Here is a 25526-nt window from a genome sequence, read left to right on the forward strand (position 1 = left end):
CTGACTAATGGGGGAAGCACTTTTTGAAGGATGAACATTTTGAATATGTTGAATAAAAATACATTTTGAGTATGTTTGAATAGAGAGTGATTAGGAATGTGCTGAATAGAAGACATATTCTAATTCTATAATATACCACTTCTTTGGTACCACTGGAAATGGCTCAATTTCAGAATCAATAGTTCTGACTTCTGCACTTTAGAAAGGACTTTGGATGATTTCTTTTTTGAAAAGCTATGCCATTGTCATCCTATGGGTTTCACTCAGAGGCATGATAAACACCCAGGGTGGGGAATGAAGACACCCTCAAAGAGTAGGGAATTCTGCCTCAAATTCCTGAGGGCCCCAGAGTGGGATCTGCTTCATCAAGCACAGCACATGAATTATGCAATATTTTTCAATAACTAAAAGTAACCATTAATATCTGCCTGAAAGAAGCTTGACCTGGGAGTATTATCTTTGGTTGCCAGAGGATACATTCAATCTTTTTGGTGTTTGTTTGAATAATGGAATAGACAGTTTAGGTTGCTTAGCTGAACACAGAGCACATTTTTATCCTGAAAGGGAAATTAGAAATCCTGACTTTAAAACAAAGACAGGATTCCTTCTCTGCTTGGATCAGCACATTAATCAGCTAATAAACAAATATTTATTAAGTTCCTGCAATGAAACCTTTGACTCTCCTGTGTAATAACTTTTGACAAATTCTCTAATATCCTGGCAAAGAAAATATTTTCTCTACCAAGTCATCTTAAAACATGTTTATTTTTCCATTTCATCTTTGAACAAACTAAAGGTGTTTCATTTTTTTGCCCCATAGAGATGGGTTATTCAATTACATGTCTCTTTCCAATTCTAAGTTACACAGCCTTCGGTCAGCAAAACAAATTTATTTTTCCATGTTGAAAAAGATAAACTCATAAGATAAGATCACCTACCTAATGGTTCCAAAATCTGATTTGTGCGTTAAAATCACCCTATCGATGTATAATCAAATGCTAGCTAATTTGCCATTAGTCCAAATTTCATTTTAGGGACCACTGACTTCATTTTACAGGCAGGGAAGTTGAAGGTAACACAATTTGTGGCAGAGTTGGCCAAGAGACCCCAAATCTCCTCCCAGCATACAGTCCTGTTTTCATTCTACTGAACCTTCCCTTACATGAAACAACTTCCAGGATTAAAGAGATAAATATCTGTCAATGAAATTTTAAATGGATTTTTGGACATATCTCTTCTATTTGTTTCCCCTGAATTTCTACTTTCTATGAGTACATTGGATGTCAAGTTCCTTAATAGCAAGAACCTTTATGAAAAGTGACCAACAGCACAAAATCCTATACTAAGTACTGGTCAGAACAAACTTCGAAGACCCAGTTTCATCCATTAGGAGCTTATTTACTCAGCATTTACTGAAGGCTCACTCTGTGCATACTCTCTGCTAGGCCCTCTGGGGATATAAGAACTTTAAACAGATTTGCTTCAAAGGAACGCGCAGTCTCATCGAATAGAGAGGACCCAAACATACAAAAAGGTAACTTAACCAATTTGCGCAGTAATAGCTCTTGTCTCTGGGTGTTTTAGTTAAAGTAGCTGCTGTAACCCCCAAAACTCCCAAATGTGTGGTAGAAATTCCTGATGGGTGGGTAGTTTTCCTCCAGGTGGTGACTCAGGGCTCCAGTCTCTTTCCATCTTTTAGCTCTCTCATCTTCAACACGTGGTTCCCGGGGCCATTGTGTTTTTTTGTATCAAGTTGATAGAAGGGACACAGCAGTGGGGAATCTTTGGGAGGTGAATCATCTTCTTTCTTTTCTTTCACACTCTATTGGCACTATTTCACACTTAACTGCAAAGGAGGTGAGAGTGCGATGTGCTGTCCTCCTAGAAGAGAAAACGGAAATAGAAGAGAAACTCATTAGCTACCCCACAAGGGGCTTTGGTGTTCTTATCAGTAAAAGAGATCCTTGTGAATGCTCTAACATTCTCTTCTAGGTGGGGCTTCCCTTGGGCCCCAGAGGACCCCATCTGGAGATCATTGTAGGTGAAAGGAAATCGTTCTGGAGATCATTCTAGGTTAAAGGAAAGAGTTGCACAAAGAAGAGGAAGGGTTGTCAAATAGCAGGCACGGCAAGCCTGAGGCCAGTGTTCAACTGGAATGGCAGGTGATGTGGAGAAATAGGCCCAAGGCTATATATATATATTTGTTGGTGTTGGCTTGTGGTGGCCTTGAATACGAGGCTAAGGAATTTTACCAACATTTTAGGATCAAACCAAAACTCGTTTAGACTTTATAAAGTTGGGCAAGGGCTTTTTAAGACCCAGCCCTAGTTTCCTCCTCTCTGGGCGCTGTTCAGTTCGTAGTATTGACTGCCAGCTTCTCAGAAGATAGCAGCAATGAATCTGGCAGCTGGAACGTGTCTCTGTCCTCTCTGCCTACCCCAGGAGATTGTGTCTGCACATGGCTGTTGTTGGACTCTGGGTGAGTTTTCAATTATTGGTTGACAGTGTTTTAAGAAGGTTACAGTCCATCAAGCAAGAGTGCTTGCTTCATGGTCCTCTCCTCACTGAATCAGCTCTAAGGTGACCCTCTGTTTGGGATCCTCCTTAACCACTAGGAAGCTCTCAGCTGAGTTTCCCATCCAACCTTGGTAACTCTGCAAGGCCTTACAGCAAGTGTTCTGCACACTAATTTCCCCGGCCTCCTTTTCTTCTACTTTTCTTCTGATTTATTTTTAACATCTTATTACAGCATAAAATTTTATAAACCAATACTTATAATGTAATAAATAAAAGCAAACAAATGCTAGCATACCATCTTGAAGCCTGTTCTAATGAAATACAATATGCATAGGTAAATATATAAAAATAAACGACATCGCTATTGAATCCAAAGAGAACTTGGCCAGCCTGTCTGCCCATGACGTTTTTTAACCCAAGTGAACCAGTAGCTGAGTGGGAATGTCAGGCTCTCTTCCTGGACTGTGTGGTGACTGCCTTCCTATGCATGCCTTCCTAGGCCATGGAACCACAAGGGACAGAGGTCTTAAATGGGTTCCCCTTTGAGGCCAGGCAATAGGACCTAACCTTACCAACAGAATTACCATTAACACACACATAAAAACAAATGTCTTCTTTTTTGTAGGATGGGGAGGGGCAGAGAGAGGATCATTTACAAAACAGATTAAGCACGGGAAAGCCTGTTTTTAAAAATAGTGTCATAATAGGGAAGTTCTTCCCTGAAAGCATGTGCACAGCCACTCTTGCTAATATGGTAACAAGATTCCACCCTTTCCTTCCTGAGACTAGGTCATGCAGAGAATTTAGTGAGTAGATATTTTTTGAGGATTCTTTTTGGCTCTTTCATGGGCCCCTCACGGTCCTGACATGGGTGACCACCCAGAGATGAATGTGAGGAGATGACACAGGATTCTCTGGCCAGATGGAATAGTGCTGGATGTATGCATGCATACCTGCCATTTCCACATGTATAGTGCTTTTTTTCTGATTATGCAAATAATGTATGCTTACTGTAAAAAAATTATGAAAAATGTAGAAAGGTAAAAACTATTCCTCACCCCATCTTCCAGAGACAAACTATACTTCACACATCTCTTTCCTGCTTTTATATATATACATATATCTCACCACAATGCACTATCATTTCCTGCATATATATGTGTGTGTGTGTGTGTGTGTGTGTGTGTGTGTGTGTGTGTAGGAAAGAGATGTATTAAGATGTATTACAAATGTATAACATTGTATATGTCTTTTGTCATCTGCTTTTTTTGTATTCAATTTTATATCATGAGATCTTTGACCATCTCACTGAAAAATCTTGAAGGACATTATTGGTGAAGGCTGATAGAAATGGACCATGATTTCCCCAGCCGTCTCATGTTGCTGACCATTTCAGTTGTTTCCAGTTTTAAATGCAACAGGAGAGAGCGTCATGTCAGTAGCTAAGCTTCTGCAACACACCTAAAGGAAGCATGTTGCTGAGTGCCCTGCTCTGATCCCCTTGGAGAAATGCTGAGGATGGATTTGATTTCAAATACTGTAAATCAGGCCAGGTGTGGTGGCTCAGGCCTGTAATCCCAGCACTTTGGGAGGCTGAGGTGGGTGGATCACCTGAGGTCAGAGTGTGAGACCAGCCTGGCCAACATGGCGAAACCCCGTCTCTACTAAAAATATAAAAATTACCCAGGCATGATGGTGTGCCTCTGTAGTCCCAGCTACTTGAGAGGCTGAGGCATGAGAATCGCTTAAACCCTGTGAGGTGGAGGTTGCAATGAGCCGAGATCATGCCACTGCACTCCAGCCTGAGCGACAGAGCAAGACACTGACTCCAAAAAAAAAAAAAAAAGCCACAGTATGGGTTTCTATGCACATATGGCAGCGAGTCCATTCATTGACTGTCAGGTAGCATCTACATATAATGGAATACTATTCAGCCTTTAAAAGGAATGCCATTTGGATATATTCTACACCGTGAATGAACCTTGAAAACATGCTAAGTGAAATAAGCCAAATACAAAAGGAAAAACATTATATGATTCCCTTTACCTGAGTATCTGAGATACCTAGAGTAGTCAAATTCAAAGAGAGAAAGTAGAGCAAAGGTCGCCAGGGGCTGCAGGGGTTGGGGGGAAAGGGGAATATTGCTTAATGGGTACGGAGTTTGTGTTTGGAATGATGAAAAGTTCTGGAAATCAGTGGGGTAATGGTTGCACAACATCGTGAATGTGCTTACTGCCACTGAATTGTATACTTGAAAATGGTTAAAATGGTAACTCTTATGTACATCTTTCCGCAATTTTAGAAAGCCACAATGAGGCAGAATTACAACACAGGAGGGTAAATACTAAGGTTCCGCCTACAGGCTTGGTCCTCCTCGTGGCCTTGGATGACCTCATCCCCCTCGACGGGGACGCCCGGGGACTTTCCCACCCTTCTGAACCCGGCCTTCTCATTCTCTGATTTTCATCCAGGCTCCCCCATTCCAGCACAGCCTCCATTTCCTCAGGTGTCTCGTAAGTTCACCCCCAACCTCTGAAGAGCTCCACCCCTTCTCACAGGGCAAGCTCACTCCTCGGTTCTTCTTCCCTTCCAGGGCTTCCATTCTTATCCCGAGTTTCCAGCTTCAGCCAGGTGCCCAGGGATGCTTGCTGTGGCCGGATCCAAAGGCCGAGGCAGGAGGAAACAACGCAGCTCTCTGGGGACAAGGGTGGGCGGCATCTCCCAGTCGGGTTTCCTTTTCAGCATCTGCCGGGAGGGCTGCAGGCCGGCTGGGTATTTTCATAGCTGATCTACTCAAACAAACACATCTCCTAAAGACAAATGTTGGTTATGTTCTCTGGAGACACTAGAGTTTAAATCCACATTGGGGAATTCCCCCACTAGCCAGGCACCTGCTCTGCTCTTGAAGTCAGTGGGTCCCCATCCCCGGGCACAGGAGCTTTTGGTTTCTGATGTTCTCCTCCTAAGGCTGCTGGAATCACAGAAAGACCTCATTCCCCTTTAATGTCAGCTTTCCCATCCCCTGCGTGTGGTCTCAAGACCTTGGAGCTCTTTCTTATAACAGGTGGGTGGGGGCGGGGGGGCAGGGGAGGGGTGACAGTTTCTTCTGTCATATAAACATAAAAACTTCAGTAACAGTGTCTGATTGTGTCAAAGCTGAGACCCAGATATGCTGGAATGTGGAGACAGAGACAGTCCTGGTGTGCTGGTGTGGGGGAGGTTAAGGGACATCAGACCAGCTGTTGAACCACACCCTTCATTTGCCAAAAGCTCCATGGGGAAAAACGGGAATCCTGTCGAAAGCTTGCACATATTCTGACACATGCAGATATGTCTTATGGGCTTAGCAGGCCCCGACAGAGGCAGGGATTGAGCACGAGGTTCGTGAATGTCTGACTCCCCACAGGCAAAGAAGGAAGAAGGCTGAAGGAGCCACGCTCACAGCAGGACGGGAAGGCTGTGGGTGTCTGGAAGGCTGTGGGTGATGTGCCTTGATTGCCCCCGTGGTGGAGCCCAGCACTCCAGGAGGGAGAATACTTGTAAAGAATTAAATGAGAATGATTTGCCTGGGAGGTGGAGTCAGCAGCATAAGGAGACTGCTAAAAGGGCGAGAGCAGAGCGTAGTGAGAAGTTTCTATACAGGTTGGAGATCCCTGGAAGCTAGTGGTGGTGGAGTGAGAGAGGAGAGAACAGACACGTCAAAGGCCAGGGGCCGTCGCTGGTGGCTGGACTAGGTGAGCAGCTCAGTGTTAGGGGGGCAGGTGGCCTCCGTGGGAGCGGCTGAGGGTAGCAGGATGACCGGGGCCACAGGAAGCAGCTGGGTTATTTGCAGACAGCTCCCACCTGGGCTGCATCCATCACCCACGCACTGTCTTATCCTCAGAGACGCAGGCCAAAAACGATTGCTTCTTTTCAGTGGCTACATTTTGAATCAGGTGATGCTTGATAAAAATGAAACATCCTGCTCTTCTTCACCCGACCTGCCTTTTCACCTACCCAAACAAACAAAAGCAAAAATAAAACAAGACAATAATAGCAATGAGGCAGAGGAAAGACCGAGTCCCATCCTACAAGAAGGGAGGCCTCCGTCTCCCCACAGCCACTCCTATCACCCCAGATCATCGCTGCCTGAATGCTGCCTTTACCATCTCAGCCCAAGACACTGTGTTCTTGACATTTTAATCATTGGCATCATTATGTCATTTCTTTGGCAATCGAAAGCAATGTTCCTGCTCCTGTGTGGGTTTAAACAAACAGCCCAAGGGGAGAAATAATGAATTCTCAAAGGAGAAAAAGTCTGTTTCTCATCTCAAGCACCTGGAAGGCTAAGGCGGGAGGATTGCTTGAGGTCAGGAGTCCGAGGCTGCAGTGAGCTATGTTCACACCACTGCACTCCAGCCTGGGTGACACAGTGAGACCCTGTCTCAAAAAAAAAAAAAAAATCCTGTAAGCAATGAGACACACAAGGAGTAATCCAGCACACAGAGCCTTAGCACACACCCCAGCCTGCACACTCTGCAACCTTCTGCTCTTACCTCAGTGTCACAAGGTGTGGCTTGAGCAGCTCTTGCCCAGACAGATAAAAAGCAGGTGTAACATAGTGACCCCAAGGGACCCAAGGGTGCCCATGGTTTGCAAGAGAGGAAAGAACAGAGAGAGCCTGAACATTCCCAGAATTGTATTGCTCACTAGCCAAGCTGTGGCTTCCTTGGCACATGTAGCTGGCATGGGCTCCGTCCACAAGCAGGCCTGGCTGAGCAGAAGGCAGCTTCCAGGAACTCCAAGGTACAGTTATTGTGTTGATCCAACAGGTGCCCAGGCCAACACCAACGTGGGGCCTGAAGCTGCCTGCCCACTCCTCTCTGGCCTCTCAACCCTGACCAACAGCCACCCTCACAGCAGGATGGGCCAAAGGGTCATGGGACAAGCCACAAATGCAGTTGACACAGCCAGGGTACATCATGCACAGCAGGGTCCACTCTGTTCCACCATCAAAGACCCCTGCCTCCTAATTGGGCTTAAGAGCAGGCAGGACGCACCTGTGCTTTAGTAGTGCAGCTCCCGTAATGGCTGGATTGTCACATGCTGGTATCTCAGTACAGCTGCCCAGATGTCCTAAACATGTTTTAGTCATCTTTCTAGAGAAGGTAGAGACTGTGGTTATAGTAACAGGAAAAGTATGAAACAGGGGAAAGTAACAGGATGTCCCCTCATGGACTGTCACTACTAGCCGTCACTACAGAACTTTTATTCATTGTTTCATTGTTTTTAAAACGTGCATATGTGCAAGGCCTCAGATCTTTCTGCTATGAGTCCCTCATCGTTGACTTGGGACCACAGACTTCGGCTAGACAGCTCACTGTCATGCTGGATGAGGGCATGGCTCAGGCACCGTGGCTTATCGTTTGGGCTGAGGACAGATGTAGCTTTCACTGAACTCTCTTCCAGTGCACCAGTGCAGTTTTGGGTAGCGGGGACATAGAAGTGTACTCAGAAGTGCTGAAGACGTTTTGCTTTTTTTGTTTTTGTTTTTGTTTTGAGACGGATCTTGCTCTGTTGCCCAGGCTAGAGTGTAGTGGTGCAATCTCGGCTCACTACAAACTCCTCCTACTGGGGTCAAGTGATTCACCTACTTCAGCCTCCCAAAGTGCTGGAATTACAGGCATGAGCCACTGTGCCTGGCCCAAAGATGTTTTTTAAAGAGAAATAGAGGGAAGAGCAGCTGCCATAGGGAATGGAAATGTGGGAGAAGAGAGGCTATTTAAGAGGATTTTTTTATTTTTTGAGATGGGGTTTCACTCTGTCACCCAGGCTGGAGTGCAGTGGTGCAATCTCGGCTCACTGCAACCTCTGCCTCCCAGGTTCAAGCCATTCTCCTGCCTCAGCCTCCTGAGTGGCTGGGATTACAGGCACGCGCCACCATGCCTGGCTAGTTTTTGTATTTTTAGTAGAGATGGGGTTTCACCATGTTGGTCAGGCTGGTCTCGAACTCCTGACCTCAGGTGATCTGCCCTCCTCAGCCTTCCAAAGTGCTGGGATTACAGGCATGAGCCACTGCCCACCGCCCGAGGATTTTTTTTTTTTTTTTTTTTTTTGAGACAGAGTCTGGCTCTGTCACGCACGCTGGAGTGCAGTGGTACAGTCTCAGCTTACTGCAACCTCCACCTCCTGGGGTCAAGCGATTCTCCTGCCTCAGCCTCCCAAGTAGCTGGGATTACAGGCAACTGCCATCATGCCCAGCTAATTTTTGTATTTTTAGTAGAGACGGGGGTTTCACCATGTTGGTCAGGCTGGTCTTAAACTCCTAACCTCCAGTGATCCATGGCCTCAGCCTCCCAAAGTGCTGGGATTCCAGGTGTGAACCCCTCTGCCTGGCCAGCTTAAGAGGATTTTGAAGGGGCTTTAGTGATTCCATGTTCCATGTGACCAAGAAATCACCATCAAAAATCAATATATGTTTTGTCGTAACAGGGAGATACACAAAGGGATAGCGACTACCTCTGCCTCAGGAGTCAGCAAATACTTCACTCAAGAACTGATCTTGAAGGATGGGTGAGAATTTTCTAGAATGAAAAAGATGGATAGGTTCGTGTGTCTCAAAAGCAAGCCCAGGACAGATGCCAGTGGTTACATTTTCACTGGTCTGAAAGGACACGAGAAAAATAAAGACCAAGTAGGAAGCTTTTCAAAAAGCTAAATTTATCCGATTGAAAGGAACTTAGGTTTCGGATGATGTACTTTCTACTTTTGGAGGGTTGCTGTTTTTCTTTCTCTTATGAAATCAAGCTGAATATAGGTGATACCATCTATGTTATCATTTACATTCTCTCTTACTTAGCCTAATAAAAACATCACGTTTCCCACATTTTTTAAAAAAGGTACTGACCTTTGAAATGCAGAGGTCTGAGGGCTACCATAGCACACTCTAAGCCAAGGTGCTGGATGGTGCAGGCTGCCCCACTGGGCAGGCCATGGTGCATGTGGAGAACTGGGAGGAAGCCAGGGTATGTGGAAGATGGGACAGAGCAGTGGTTTAGGGTTAGATGGAGGACGGTCTTTCATAGGGACCTTGGACTTCATTCTTTAGGAATGATTTGGGGTTTATAAATGAAGGAGAGAGCAGATTATATTTTACTGGAACCCAGGAAGATTAACTTTGGTTCCAGTAAAGTAGTGGACTGGAGAAGAAAGAGATGAGACAAAAAGACCGAAACCACTGATGCAATTTTCCAGGGATAAGACGAGGGCATTCATTATGATCAGTGGCGATATAGACAAGGAAACCAAGCAAGATTCGAGAAATTCCTAGGACAGCATTGGCCTCAAAGACATTCGTGTGATGAATGCTTTAGAGCCCTGTCAACTCATAGACACAACCAATATGTGTATTGTGTTATACAACCAGGATATCTGAGGAGATCTCAGAGCTGAGTCTTAAAGACCGATTAGTCCTTGGGGCCTACAAATCCTAGTTCCTGAGCCAACTCAAACAACTCAAACGGGGTACCACCCGTTCTTAGTGCCACCTAAGAACATAGGCTTTCGGGTCCACTGGCCAGTACATGAATCTGACACTTTTAAAAATAGGAGATGACAGATTTAAAAGACTCTGGGGCGGGGGGAGGTCAGGCAATTTAAAAGAACAGAATGGATTTGCAAGTATAGATGAGAAACTACAATGAACACTTGGTCTCAGTGAGAGGGCTGCAATAGGGAATGACAGTGCCTGCGGCAAACTCAAGCTCATGTGCCCTACCTAAAGGGGGCAGCTGCCATTCTACACCAGCTAACTCTTGCCACGTAGGAATGGAAGCAGATTTTTGAAATTTTGAATGAAGCTGGAAATCTGAATTTTTGTTTTCTGCTAGTTCAAGTTTTGAAACATAACAGCCACACCATGTGAGTTGAAACCAATTTTGTTGGCAAGCTGAATTTGTTCCACTGACCTCCAACCTTAGACCTTTGGCCCAGGAATTAGATAACTATTAGGCTAATGCACAAGACCTCATACCAGAAAGAGAAACATGAAGATAGGTAGTGATAGAGGTGAGATATGAATCATCTGTTAGAAGAAAGCAAAGAGTATGAGACATTTTTTAACTTACAATGAATAAATCGCTATTCACAATTCTCCACTTCTGTTACCAGAGGATGTAATAATGGGTTTTGGAAAATAGGCAGCACTTGTAACCGTCAAGCGATGCCGTTGCCATTGTCACATTTGTCTTTCACAGTTGTTTCATACGAAGGAAGAACAGGTATTGTTATCCTCATTTGGCTGTTGAGAAAACGGAGGCATGGCGAGGCCTGCAGTTCCCTAAAATCACTGAGTGGTAGTGGCAGGGCTGAGTCTAGAACTTTGTCAACTATCACCACCTCTGGCATCGGCCTACACAGCCACTTGTGAACAGGCCCTCTTAGAACAGGACATTTCAGCAGCTGCTGGTCTCTGAAAGTGCCAGAGAGCCTCAGCGCAAGGAGGCAAGGTGGGAGAGAAGTTGCAGAAAGCACCACAGATGCTCCTGGCAACGCTCACCGTCCCACGCTTGCTCACGGCCCCAGCAGAGGCAGGACCGTGGATACCAATCCAGGAGTGTGAAGAACAGCATCTCTTGTCTGCACAATCCCTCAGCGGCTCCGCTGGGGACTTTACTGCACTCAGTTTTTCTCACCTGCAACTTGTCAAACAGCATTCTCTTTTTGTCTTCATCGCTATTTTCATTGGAATTTGGAAGGAGCTATAGCTTATAAACAGAAAATGGCAAAATAAAAAAATTTTAAAAAGAATTTGGAAGTGGCTGGATTTAGGACTGCTGGGTTGTTTCTTAGGTTCCTAACTTTGGGGTGACTTATTTTGAAAGTCACTTTATTGGGGCTATTCCCAATACTTGCATTCACCTTTGCAGACTAGCTTGAAAACATATATAATATTTGGAAAATATGCATACACTTAAGCAACAATTTTTAAATGTACACTTGGGAAACTTGTATAAAATCTGAGAAATGAATAAAACATCAAGGAGGCAGAATATTATAGTAGTTTGGAGTAGGGATGCCAGGGCATGGGTTTAAACCCTGGATTTATCATCTTCTAGTTGGATGACCATGGAAACATACTTTCCTCCGGCTTCCAAATACATTTATCTATGTTATAATACCATTAGGAGGTTATATGATGTACAAGTAGGTTACCTGGGAAACAGACTGAATGGAAATTAGCCTGCAAGATTTTTACTGGGGGGTGCTTTTGGGATCTACTCCTTGTGGGGGAAGGCAAAGAAGCAAATCTGGACAGAGGGAGAAACTGGGTTGCAATTTAGTCTCATCGAAGGCCTCAGCTAACCCCATGAGAAGCTCTGAGCTTGCAGAACCTTGAAGAGTTATCCTGAGCTTGGATGAGGGGACTCTATCTTTAAATTCCCATGTGGATACAATGTCTTTGGGTACAAGCTGCCTCTGGGAAGGCAGTAAGTCTCAGGCAAAGTGGCTTCCTCCAGCCCAGAGCAACTCCTCAGGGGGACTGAGACTTGAGGGCTGTTTGCAGGCATCATGCCTGGCAGCTGGGGGAATAAGTCCTTCATTCAGAAATGAAAAACTGGGCAATGCAACCTAGCTGTCACTACAGTGAGACAATCTACACAGCAGTCCACACACCATTTCACACACGCATGGAAGAATAGTAGAATCGACTGACGCATGATAACTTTCAAGTATTAAGGTCATTTCCTTACTTTCAAAGCACAAACAAAAATAGTGCATAATCAGAGAATAATGGAATCATACAAGCTGGGAGGCATTTTAAGGTTTATCTCCTCCAATTGCTTTATTTAAAGATGAAGAACAGAAAAGTTTAATGACTTGCCCTAGGTCACGGCAGAGTCTAGATTTAAATTCAGGCCATTGGGCTTCAAGTTCAGTGCCCCCTCCACCATATTACGATAAAACACATTGTAGGCCAGGTATGGTGGCTCGCGCCTGTAATCCCAGCTCTTTGGAAGGCCGAGGTGGGCAGATCACCTGAGGTCGGGAGTTCGAGACCAGTCTGACCAACATGGAGAAACCCCCATCTCTGCAAAAAATACAAAATTAGCTAGGTGTGGTGGCGCATGCCTGTAATGCCAGCTACTCGGGAGGCTGAGCCAGGAGAATTGTTTGAACCCGGGAGGCGGAGGTTGAGATGAGCCGAGATCGCGCCATTGCACTCCAGCCTGGGCAACAAAAGCAAAACTCCGTCTCAAAAAAAAAAAAAAAAAAAGAATGAAATTGTAATGGGAATAGCAAATAGATTTCATCTTTTATGCCGACTCTAATGAATTGGTAGTGACTGCCTAGATTAATATGTTGAGAAGAAGAATCAAATTAGAAGTTTAATAGAACCTAGACCCTCATTCTGGGTTCTATAAACTCCTTGGCTCAGAGATGAACACAAAAACGCCAAATGAGTTCAAAATGAGATTTCTAGAGAAAAGTGGACCACTATCCTAGAAGAGAAAATGCCACACTTGGTTTAAGTTAAGCTTTAAATCTAGCTGGATTGCTTTTCTCTCCATGGAAGATGGTTCTTTGAGTTATATTCCCTCTTTCCTCATATGCAAAGCCATGGCGTTGTGCCACATATTCATGGAAGCTTTTTACAGCTGTCCTTTGAGTGTATCCAGAAATCCCTACTGATGAGATGAGTAATCTGGGTTGTGTCCTGGGGCCACTGAGAAGGCTGAGAGACATTTCTAGATGCCTGGGTGATTGCATGAAGGTGGGCAAGGACACCCATCCTCATCCTTATTCCACATGGCGATGTGAGGCACAGACTCCAGAGTTAAAGCCCTACTGGAAGAAGACTGAAAAATGTTTTTACTGTACCAAAAATATACATTTTAAAAATTTACCATTTTAACCCATTTCAAGTGTACATTTCAGTGGTGTTATGTCCATTCACAACGTTGCACCAGCATCACCATCCATCTCCAGAACTTTTGCATCATCTCAAACAGAAACTCTGTATCCATTAAACAACTCCCAGTGTCCACTTTGCCCTAGCCCCTGGTAACCATTTCTATCTCTGTGAATTTACCTATTCTAGGTGCATCATATGAGTGGAAACATAAAATATTTGTCTTTTTGCATCTGGCTTCTTTAATTTAGGATAATGTTTTCAAGGTTCATCCAAGTTGGAGCAGGTACTTGTACTTCATTGCTTTTTAAGGCTGAACAATGTTCCGTTGCATGGGTAGACCACATTTTGCTTATCTATTCATCTGTGGATGGACACTTGTGTTGCTTCCCTTTTGGCTATTGTGAATAATGCTGCGACGAACGTTGGTGTGGGAATAATACTTTTTGCACCCAGTTCCTGCTTGAAACCTTAGAATCATGACCTCCTTAGAGGCTATGTAGCACAGCTTCTCATGTTGTAGAGAAGGGAACGATGGCCCAAAAACACCAAACCTCTCGCCAGTGGCAGCCCTAAAAGAAGGCACCAAGGCCACGGGATCTAAAATTTGGGTTCACCATTTGGTTGAATCTTGGTAAAATGAATTCACTATTTTCGACAATCCATGTTCAGCATGGTTTCTGGCAGATAGGTATCATATGTCTTTAAAATAACATAACTTACTTTTACTAGATATCCAGTTTTGTCAAACCAAGTGGTCCAGTTATGTGTTGTTTTATATCAAAGTACCCTAAAATTACCATAGAACAGCAACTATTTTGTTATGCTCACCAATGCTTTAAATCAGAAATTTAGGCCAGAAACAGTGAGGATTCCTTATCTCTTTTCCACAGTGACCTGAATCCCAGCTAGGGAAACTCAAATAGCTAGAAGCAACTGGAACTGGAACAGCTGGTACTGGAACCACCTGAAAGTGTCTTTACTCATATGTCTCATGCCTGTGTCAGCATGCCTCAAAGCCTGGCCCAGCTTGGACTGTTGATCATAAACCCACAACTGACCTTTCCACATAATACTGAGCTTCCACACAGCATAGTGCAATTAGGGTACTCATACTTCTTACTTGGCAGCTCATGGCTCCAAAAATGAGGATTCGAGTGAACAAGGCAGAAATAGCTTGATTTTTCATGATCTAGCCTCGGCAGTCACATGACATCATTTTCACTCTATTAGTCAAAGATACACATGCCTGCCCATTTTCAAAGGGAGGGAACGTAAGCCCCACCTCTCATGAAGAAAGCATTAATGAATTTGTGGCTGTAATTTAAAACCATAACATTTAGTGAATATTGTCCCCTTGAAGTGGCCCTGTTGGGATGCCTTTTTGGAAAGCCAACTAGACTCTGCCGAATATCCTTTGGACTTGCTGCTGGTGGTAAGTCTTCACCTTTGAAGGTAGAGCTGACTTGGGGGAACTCGAGTGATGGAGGGAGATGGATCTCTGGACATTCATGAATCACTTAGTGGAATACCAGTATGTGCTGGGCACTAGGGAGAGGTGCATCAATCTAGGGCTCAATTTTTAGTTAAAAACAAACAAACTTGAAGGGTGATTTCAGAAACTAATCAGATTGTCTTGTATGTCTAGTAATCAGATACTAGATTTTCCAAAGTACTACCTTAAAGCAACATTTATATCTTCAGCAATAACTGTGCCTTCACCCTACCCCAGCCCATGTCTGTGAAAGGTGGCCATCTTGTGGATAGGTAAGTTCTGGTGTGTTTGTTAAAAACAGCATCTCTCATGATTATGTAAATCATACTCTTCAGGGAGGCAGCAAGTTAACTGGACGAGAAGGATGTGATTCTCTGTGTTTTCTTCTGGATTTATCCAAATGGAGCTGGGTAATGGGAAACATGGACTGCGTGTTCTTTCACTCAAGCAAATCACACCAGATCTGTGATTTGTTCTCATGCTAAGGGTTGCACAGACTTCCCGAACACGGCCTCGGGACTCTTGTGTTTTAGGTAAGAATGCCTGTTCTGCCGACATTGGCCCTGGTGTCCTCACTTCCTGTCTATTTGGAGCTCTGTCCTAGAGGGCTGTCGTGTTACTAAGGCAACCAGCAGTCCTCTGTGAAATGTTCCTAATCTTTCCTGTGGAAACACAATTTGTGTCTGTGCTGTGTGATCCAACTTTTTACATTAGCCCATAGAATTTTAGCAGTGCTCAGGTTGAAGAGGCTAATTTCTACCTCCCAAACTAAGTGATACCCCAGAAGACAGACCAGTGGGCAGAGTGTACAGGGATGGTAAACCCACACTTCCTGCCCCACCCTAAAAGTACTTGTCATCCCTGTGCTTTTCAAGAGAGCCCAGACTACCTCACACCTTCAGAGGACATTATGTCCTCTGAAGTCTTGGAGATCCACCTCTCCAAGAGAACTGTTTAATTTGACTATGTCTTCAACCACACCAACTAGGATCCTTATCCCTTCCTGTCTCTTAAAGGTGATAGAGTGGTCCAACCAATGTTCTGGGTATTATCCCTAAATGAAATAGGAGTCCCAGAAAACAAACAACTGGCAGTGTTAAGGGATGCCCTTTTCTAAGAAGGCCATCTAGCCAGCATGTTAGCCTGAGCCCTTGGCCTGTCGTGGTACCTCTAGAAAAAGATGTATTGCTGTAATAAGGGCACTGGGGTAAGAATAGAGTCCCGCCTGGCCTTACTCCACAACAGTTCATCCAAACACACAATGACATATGTGTTCATCTGAACACACAATAAAAATTGATGTGGAAGGCCGGGCGCAGTGGCTCATGCTTGTAATCCCAGCACTTTGGGAAGCCGAGATGGGTGGATCACCTGAAGTTAGGAGGTCAAGACCAGCCTGGCCAACATGGTGAAACCCCATCTCTACTAAAAATACAAAAATTAGCCAGGTGTGGTGGTGTGCGCCTGTAATCCCAGCTACTCAGGGGGCTGAGGCAGGAGAAACGCTTGAACCTAGGAGGCAGAGGTTGCAGTGTGCTGAGACCGTGTCATTGCACTCCAACCTGGGCAATGAGAGTGAAATTCTATTTCAAGGAAAAAACAAACAAACAAAAAAAAAGAAAGTTGATGTGAAGACACATCAATGAAAAGTGTGTCCATCTGAATGCACAATGAAAATTGATGTGAACACACATCAGTGAAATGGCAATCGTAACACTGACTTCACACGGTTGCTTTTAAAGTCCTTTGTAATCTTTGGTGCATTCTACAAGTTTTATTTAAATCTATAGGACTGTTCATCTTAAGGAAAGTATTAGCAAAGTTTTCTAAGGAAAAAAACAAGACAAAACCCCCAAAAGTTGTTTTTACAATTTAAACCTTCCAAAGAACAGGATAGTTGTGATTCTCATACGCCTACCTGTTGGGGTGATCAGACCCAACACCAGGTCGTGGGAGTGACAAAGTCCGGCAGAGTCAAAGGATTGAGAAAAAGAGTTTGAGAGAGAAAGGTGGGACCAGGGGGCCATCACTAGTGTATGGAGGCTGCGCAGTCCCCGAGCTGTGGGAGTCCATACTATTTATTGGTAATCCAACAAAGAAACAGGTGGTGAGAACGTGGAAGTCAAAAGGGCAGGTGCATGATCTACAGCTGTGATGGTTTAGCATGTATAAGGAACATGTTCTGCTACTTGAGATAATGGGAATACGAGCCTAGGAGGGCTAGCAGCAAGGAGCCAGCAAGTCTAGACACGTTTCAGAGGACATTATGTCAGTCATGCAAGCCCTGCCTCAGTCTTTTTCCCAATACTCAGCTTTTTCCCAACATGCCCCATTTCTCTTTTTTGAAAACGATAAGGTATCGTTATTACTGTCATTATTACTAGCATAAAAGGTGGCCTCTTTTAATTGAGCAAGACGATTGCAGGCTGTGCAGCCCTTAATTGCCAGTTGGTGATCCAGCTTCATTTTTCTTAGCTCTTATTCAAACTGGAGTCGCTCTGGTTTGAATGCTTCCCACATATCTCCCCTTTCCCTTTTACAAGAGGACCCTTAATCCTAGGGGTTGCAGAAGGATGAAGGTCCGTCTTCTGTAACTTCTTCATGCTGAATAGGGGTGATGATATTCCTGCCTAACTATTAGGGTCTCTTGTATTCAGGGTAGAGGGGAGCTGAGTCACCAAGCATTGGTCTATTAAGCATCGTGACTCTGGTCGGTCCTCATTCCTTCTTTGCATTCAGATTCAACTGGCTCATGGCTTGTACTGGGGGGACCCGGTCCAAGGTTGGGATCTATGGGTCCCTCCAGTCTCCCATTCCATGGTCATACACATCTTGAGGGCATCCACACAGTTCATTCATCTCCTGCAAAAACACAAGCATAACCTCACCCCCACGTTAGTAAATCTACTGAAACAGAAGCAAACACTTTCGTGGCTGTAGCTGGGAGACCACTGATAATGAGAAATAGGCCCCTTCTAACAGAAGGCACAGGGAAAGCAAATCGAGGCTTTTCAAAACTTCAATTCGCATTGTACAGCTGGGTCCACTAGATGCTATGGCTCATGATAGATCTTCAGATGTTTGGTGGGCACCCACACAGGCACCTGATTGTCATCTGGAGATACACAAGCAAATCCTCTTTGCCATATAATTATCTTTCCTTTTTCCCAGCTCTTTGTTTGTGACCATATCTTTTTCTAAGGCCTGCGGCATTAAGATGAGTTAAAGAATGGAATGCTTGTGCATCAGCAGAGACTGCAGACACCAGTGCATCCACCCTTTGATTAAGTTTAGTTAAAGGACCAAAAGGTCCTGTTGAAGAGAAAAGAAAGAGCATTTTTATCCTCACCTCCATCCCCTCTATTCCTTTTATATTTGCCCTCCTCTCAGATTTTGATTGGATTTTGAGCCATAGCTAATTTCCATAATTCAGAATGTTCTTGTCTGTCCCTGTAAATCTCTGCTAGTCTTTGCTAGTCTCTAGTTTTGTACCTCTCTAGGGCACTGACCTTATATTGCTAGTCTTTGCTTTTGTACTTCTTTAGGGCACTGATCAGTACCTCTTTAGGGCACTGACCTTATATTGCTAGTCTTCATCTATCTCTCTATGTCCATCTCTCTACTTATCTCTATCTCTCTACTTATCTCTACCTATTTATCTCTATCTCTATCTCTATATTTATCTCCCTTATCTCTACTTACTTAGTTCTACTTACTTAGCTTTACATCTTTCCTGGAAACCTTTTTTATGACCCTGAGTAGAGCTCAGAAATCTACCCTTTAAGCTTCAGCAAGAGACAAAACAGGGACCCTGGACCTGGTACCAGATTGAAAGGAACAGGAAGTGCTCTCCCCTCCCCAAAGCAGGAAAACCAGAGTTTGGCCCTTGCAAATTTCCACTCCACATCAGCGTCATCCTCAATTTCCTGGAATGAATTGTTGATCATGGCAGTTAACATACTTAGCAAAACAATGATCATTGTAACATTATAGACTCCATAAAGAACATAACCAATGTTTTCAATGAATTTGTGGTTATCATTGTAACCACTGATTTCACTTCAGAAAGTCCACATATAGCCCAGAACAGTGTCTTAAAACTCTGTTGTGAAGGCTTCATTTTGTCTTGCACCAATGTAGGAGAAGAGGTTGAACATTCCCATCATAAAGACCACAAACAGCACAATGAACACATTCAGCCCATATCATGCCTGTGTGCTCGTTAAATCTGTTTTTCTCTAGCAGAGGCAGGTTAACCATGAAACTGAAGCTTCAAGATGACTTTACTTGCTCTACGCAAAGCAGCCTGTGATTTATTTTTTCCGGGACTACTGCCAACCAGGCCTGTGTGTCAATCTGTAAGCATCCAGCAGCAGGTCTACTGTACATGTAGGTCGTCAGACACTTGATTAACCCAATATACAGCCTCTCCTGTTGGATTAGTACTACCAAAGCCTCCTGTTCTTTTCACCAAGCTGCTTCCTAGCTTTATATCAACAACTGAGCAATTCTTTCTCCTAGGGAAGCAGACCACAGAGTTGAGGAACTAATAACTAATTGAATTTCTCTGGTATAATCAGAACCAATCATTCCCGTATGCAGAGTGACACCTCTAGCTCTTTCAAGTAATAGACCGACTTCCTGAGGGCAAGAGTTCCCCAGCTCCTGTGGGGACCCTCTCTGGTGGCGCCCCAGGAAGCAGGGAAACGGGGAACTGTGCTGCAAAGGTTCACAGCAGCAATGCCCGCTGCAGCGGGAAACAATTGTTGCCGTTTGTAAGGGCCCTGGCTGTGCCGGATGTGCCTCGGTTTATTGAGATGCTCTCTAAATAAACAAGCCTCAGATTCCACTGGGTCTTCATACTACCAATTGCTCCAGGTTTTAATGTTGCAACTACAGGAAAGGTAAGTTTTGCAGCTAATTCATTTACTTGCCCATTAAGGGGAGAGAGAGGAGGTGGCCATTCACTTAATTCAGCAGGTGGAGCCCACGGGCTACTAAAAAATACTTTTTTCAGATTCCCTTTGTTTTCTTTAATTTCCTCCATTTCCTGTTCCTCACATTCAGAATCTGAAGTTTGTTTTTACACTCGTCCTCCTCTTCTTCATCTGAATCTGCCTCATCATCCGTTTGAAATGGCTCAAGAGCTGCTTCTGTTAGTGCCCACATTGACCAAACTGAGACTAGAATTTTTGCTCCATCTTTATACACTTTTTAAAAATCTCTGCCAATTCTCTCCCATTCATCCAGCTCCATAGTCCCTTGTTCTGGGAACCATGAGCAAAACTGCCTTACTGCGCTAAAGAGTGAGTGATAAATTCTGAGCACTAACTTTCATTCCCCCTCTTTGTAATAATGCCTTAGGAAATTTAAACAAGCAGAATGTCTGCTTTCACTTTGTCCCTTTGTTACCCTGGTTCTTGTGAGTGCTCAGCTTTCCAGCCAAGCTTCTTTTCGACATCCTCAGGTGTCCTTTGATGAGGCGTCCTTTGCTTTCATATGCTCTGGTGTTCCTTCACCAGGATCTTTGTCGCCCCACATTGGGCGCCAGAAATGTTGGGGTGATCAGACCCAACACCAGGTCGTGGGGGTGACAAAGTCCGGGGGAGTCAAAGGATTGAGAAAAAAGACAGTTTGAGAGAGAAAGGTGGCACCAGGGGGCCATCGCTAGTGTATGGAGGCTGCGAAATCCCTGACTCTGGGAGCCCATGCTATTTATTGGTAATCCAACAAAGAAACAGGTGGTGACAATGTGGTGGTCAAAAGGGCAGGCACATGATCTACAGCTGTGATGGTTTAGCATTTATAAGGAACATGTTCTGCTACTTGAGATAATGGGAATGCAATCAATCTGGAAGCCTAGGAGGGCTGGAAGCAAGGAGCCAGTTAGTCTAGATACATTCTGGAGGACATTAGGCAAGGCCTGCCTCAGTTTCCCTCCCAACACTCAGCTTTTTCCCAACACCTACCAACCTCTGAATATCAGATTCAGCATGTTTCTCTCTAAAAATCTTAAGTACAGAGGCTAATTCATAAGGTTTTTTTTTTGAGGCAAGATCTCACTAGGTCACCCAGGTTGGAGTGCAGTGGCACAACCTAGCTCACTGCAACCTCTGCTTCCCAGGCTCAAGAGATCCTCCCACCTCGGCCTCCGCAAGTCACTACACACAGCTCATTTTTCAATTTTTTGTAGAGTTCTCATAGTATTGCCCAGCCTGGTCTTGAACTCCTGGACTTAAGCAATCCTCTTGCCTCAGTCTCCCGAACTGCTGGGATTATAGGGTTGAGCTACCATGCCTGGCCAGAATTAGCAGTAGCTGAGATTTATGTATTATGTATAGCAACCCGGGAGCTCGCTCAGATGTTATCCTGCAATAAGTACACAAGGCTGCCTTGAGAATTGGACAGAAAGCACAAGCAGAGACATAGAATATGTGCCAAGCAAACTGGACAAACAATCTGGTAAGTCAGTTTATTTTGAGTCAGGTGAATCTTTGACATGGGTTAAAAGATATTAAACAAATTATTTTTTAATTTAAAAAAACTGCATAATAATATAAATAAAACCAGCCTACTTGAATCCACTTAAGAAATATAAATGCTTTCTTAAGTTAGAAGGATCATCTCTTTCCTTGAATATAAAATGAAAGATTAAATTTTTAAAAAGTTTAAAATTAAATTCACTTATTACACAATGTTCTTAACGTATATTTTTCCTGGCAGGTAAGGTGAGGCGAAAAGTTCATTTGAACTAAGACTTGAGTTCAAGTTTTAGTTCCAGCAGTGATCAGGTGTGTGTACTTTGGCAAATGATTTAACTTTTTAGAGCTTTATATCCTCTGATGCCTATAAAATAGCTTTAATTGTGAAGTGGTTAAATGAGATGGCATTTATTAAGGTCAGAGCTGACTACATATTTTGTCCAGCCCAGTGCAATATAAAAATTCAGGGCCCCTTGTTCAAAAAGCAGGAAAAAAGCTTTCTCCTCCTCCAGTGTTCACTGTCTCCACCTGTCTGGGTATTTTAGTGACAAACTCCCTTAGGCACAGATAGATTCATCATAGGGTGGGCAAGTGAAGACCCCAGCACGCTCCTCATACCCAGAGAACAGGGGAGCACAGCCAAGAACCCAGCCCGGGGAGGTGGGAGGTAGGATCCAGTGAGTGTAGGCACCAAGCTCCCCTCCCAGGTGGGGCCCCAATTGTCCCCTGCCCAGGAAGCCAGCCCTGGGCAATGGATGTTCTTATCATAGGGCTCTCCTGGCATTTAGACACAGAGATTGAAATGTTAATTTAGTGTCTCCCACCCGCCAGAGGATTTTGTGAAGATTACAAGAGATAATATGCTTGAAATGTCCTTTGCAAATTGTAAAGCACTCAACAATGTAAACTATTGTCTTTTAAAATCAAAATTTGTCTGAAACGGATAGCATTTCATTTTCTGCTTAGCAAGGCAGTGACAGAGAAAGTTTGCAGTAAGAGAAAGTTGCATTTTAATTTTACAAGAGATATTTTTAAAATATCTCTTGTTTTAAGGTCTTCTGTGACGGAGAATGAGAAACACTCGTTTTCTTTTTTCTTTCTTTAAACTTTTAGGTTCAGGGGTATACATGTGCAGCTTTCTTATATAGGTAAACTCATGTCACAGGAGTTTATTGTACAGATTATTTCATCATTCAGGTACTAGTGTGTCTGGAATTGGTTCCTTCTTGTGGGTTCTTGGTCTCGCTGACTTGAGAATGAAGCTGTGGATCCTGGCGGTGAGTGTTACAGTTCTTAAAGATGGTGTGTCCGAAGTTTGTTCCTTCAGATGTTCAGATGTGTCTGGAGTTTCTTCCTTCTTGTGGATTCATGGTCTCGCTGACTTCAGGAGTGAAGCCACAGACCTTCACAGTGAGTGTTACAGCTCTTAAAGGTGGCGCGTCTGGAGTTGTTTGTTCCTCCTGGTGGGTTTGTGGTCTCGCTGACTTCATGAGTGAAGCTGCAGACCTCCGCAGTGCGTGTTACAGCTTATAAAGGTAGTGCACACCCAAAGAGTGAGCAGCACCAAGATTTATTGTGAAGAACGAAAGAGCAAAGCTTCCACAGCGTGGAAGGGGACTCAATCAGGTTGCCAATGCTGGCTCTGGTGGCCAGCTTTTATTCCCTTATTTGGCCCCGCTCACATCCTGCTGATTGGTCCATTTTACAGAGCGCTGATTGGTCCATTTTATAGCATGCTGATTGGTACATTTTTACAGAGTGCTGATTGGTGCATTTACAAACCTTTAGCTAGACACAGAGTGCTGATTTGTGCATTTTTACAGAGTGCTGATTGGTGCATTTACAAACCTTTAGCTAGACACAGAGTGCTCATTGGTGCATTTACAATCCTTTAGCTAGACAGAAAAGTTCTCCAAGTCCCCACCCGACCCAGAAACCCAGTTGGCTTCACCTCTCAATCCCCCCTCTAAACAGGACACCCCAACTGCTGTTGGGAATTGGGCAATGACCACTGTAGCTACTTCCTGCTGGATGGGGCAAAGAAGGGACTCTGCAGTTGTAGTGTCCTCCAGAGGGGAACTCTCTAGGCCAGTGAAATGGCCAGTGGGTTGGTCCAGGGGTCCTCAGTAGAAGTTGTTAGTTGAGCTCATTTGGGGTTCCATTTGTAAGACCATCTGTAGCTTTATGGCCTCAATCCTAGAGGAAACAAATTTGACAAGGAGGTTAAAAATACAGAGCCCGAAGGTGAGTAATAGCAAGATGGCTGCCACGGGACCTAGAAAGGGGAGAAGCCACATTGCCCAACTCCAGAGGTTGGTATAAGAGTTTGAAAGTTGTTGTCTGATTTCAGAAGCCTTTTCCTGTAAACACCAGGTGGCATCTCATACTATCCGTGACTGGTTAGTGTAAAAACAACACTCTTCCCCTAAGAAGGTGCAGAGTCCTCCTTTCTCAGCAGTGAGGAGGTCTAGGCCTCAGCAGTTTTGGAGACTCTGCTGCCAAAGAGTCTATTTGGGATTGTAGAGTAAGGATGGATGTCTTTATTTCTTGCAAACTGTCTGAGAAATCCTTTGAGAGTGTGTGGTAGTAGGATAATGAAGTAGATAAACTGGCTATTCCAGTTCTTGTAGCAGTAGCCATTCCTAACCCTATAAGTAGGGGTATCAGTTGCATGGCTTTGTGCTGATGGACTTGAGCTTTGAGGGGTACTGATAGAGTCTGATTTCCTGGGGCAATGTTAATGTTGGGACTTAGAAAGACTAAGGTGCAGGTGCCTGTCCAGTTAGTGGGGAGGCAGATATAGGTCGACATTCCACATAAGAAGAATATACCTTGGCTGGGTAGACAGAACTGGTTGTGTATGTTAAAAAGGTGTGTGAGTTTGTTGTTTTCATTTTCCCATACTCCTAGATTACTTGCCAAGGTAGCTCCGGTGAGTGGCTGGAAAGGGATGTTGGGAGCAAACTGAGTGGCTCCCTGTGTTCTATTTTCCCTTTGGAGAAAAAATCATTTCGTATCTACTAGGAACCATTCAAGAGAGTGATTGAAAGGGGATGAGAAGGCATTCACTAGTGATGGGGGCGCTGCTGCAGGGAGTCCAGGGGTGAATGGTCATGCAGGGAGTATGTTTGCCATTACAAAACCTGGCTGTTTGTTAAGTAGGGAGGAGGTGATGATTTTTGGGGGCCCTGAGAAGCGGACAAGCCGTCTGAATGGAGCTGTCTGGGTGACTCGGAAGTTACTATGATCAGTTGGGGCTTGAAGTTGTGGGGTGTAATTACACTGATGGGGTAGTAGGTGCCCCAGGGGCAGGCCTGGTAACAGGTTGCATTGGATACATAAAGGGGCTTGGAAAGTTAAGATGGTATTCATAGTAACAGGGCCATGTATGGGCTTTACATTGCTTGTGTAATAGGTGAGGTTGGAAATATAAGAACGTAAAAGTTGGATTGCACGTCCTGTTAGGGTATTCTTGGTCCTATCAGAGATGGGGAATTTGGCTAATGATTTCATATTTAGAAGTTGGAAAGGGTCTTTTCCTTCATAATGAGGGTGGTAGGTTAAGTTGGTAAAGACCCAGTTTTTTGCGGGAATGGGAGTGGCAACGTAAGCGGAGGTTGATAGATACAAAGCCAACAGTCATTTGCCAGGGAAGGATTGGACTGGTTTAACAGAGAGTGGGTTAAGTTGACAGTCTTGTAGAGGTAATTAGGAGCTAGTGGAAGGGGAGGGGTGATTGTATGAGGTATCCAAGGAAGCAGGAGGGATAGACAGGCAAAGAGTAAATAGGGAGGTAAAGAGGGTGCTCTGGAAGACGAGATCATTTTATCCAGGCTGAGTTAAAGGTAGGAGTAAATTGCTGTCAGAAGGAAGAAAGATAGAAAGAAGGTTGATGTGATTAGGATTTTTGTCCCAGCAGGAGCTACAGTATATAGACCTATCGCAAAGAGTATGGTTAATATGCTGTTTAATAATATGATGAAATAGTAAAAGGATTCCATTAAAGGGGTAGAGAGAGGTGTTACAGATAAAGATTATGTAGATTTTCACTTATCTTTTTTAAGGAGGAAGGGATTTTTCTTCAGGATCAGTGGTAGGAGCCTTTTTAGTCTGGGATGTTTCCTTCCAAAATAGGAGATGC

The 25526-nt window shown here is 44.1% G+C and overlaps 1 long non-coding RNA gene across 1 annotated transcript; it reads right to left on the reverse strand.

Moving 5' to 3' along the window:
- Positions 1–746: 746 nt before the first annotated feature.
- LOC107974504 (uncharacterized) lies at positions 747–5576 on the reverse strand. Its single transcript, XR_001717323.3, has 2 exons — positions 5074–5576; positions 747–1881 (listed from the first exon to the last, which is right to left on the reverse strand). It is a non-coding gene; the product is annotated as an uncharacterized LOC107974504 (long non-coding RNA).
- Between the last annotated feature and the right edge of the window lie 19950 nt (positions 5577–25526).

This window comes from Pan troglodytes, chromosome 3 (genome assembly GCF_028858775.2).
Source record: "Pan troglodytes isolate AG18354 chromosome 3, NHGRI_mPanTro3-v2.0_pri, whole genome shotgun sequence".
NCBI lineage: Eukaryota > Metazoa > Chordata > Mammalia > Primates > Hominidae > Pan > Pan troglodytes.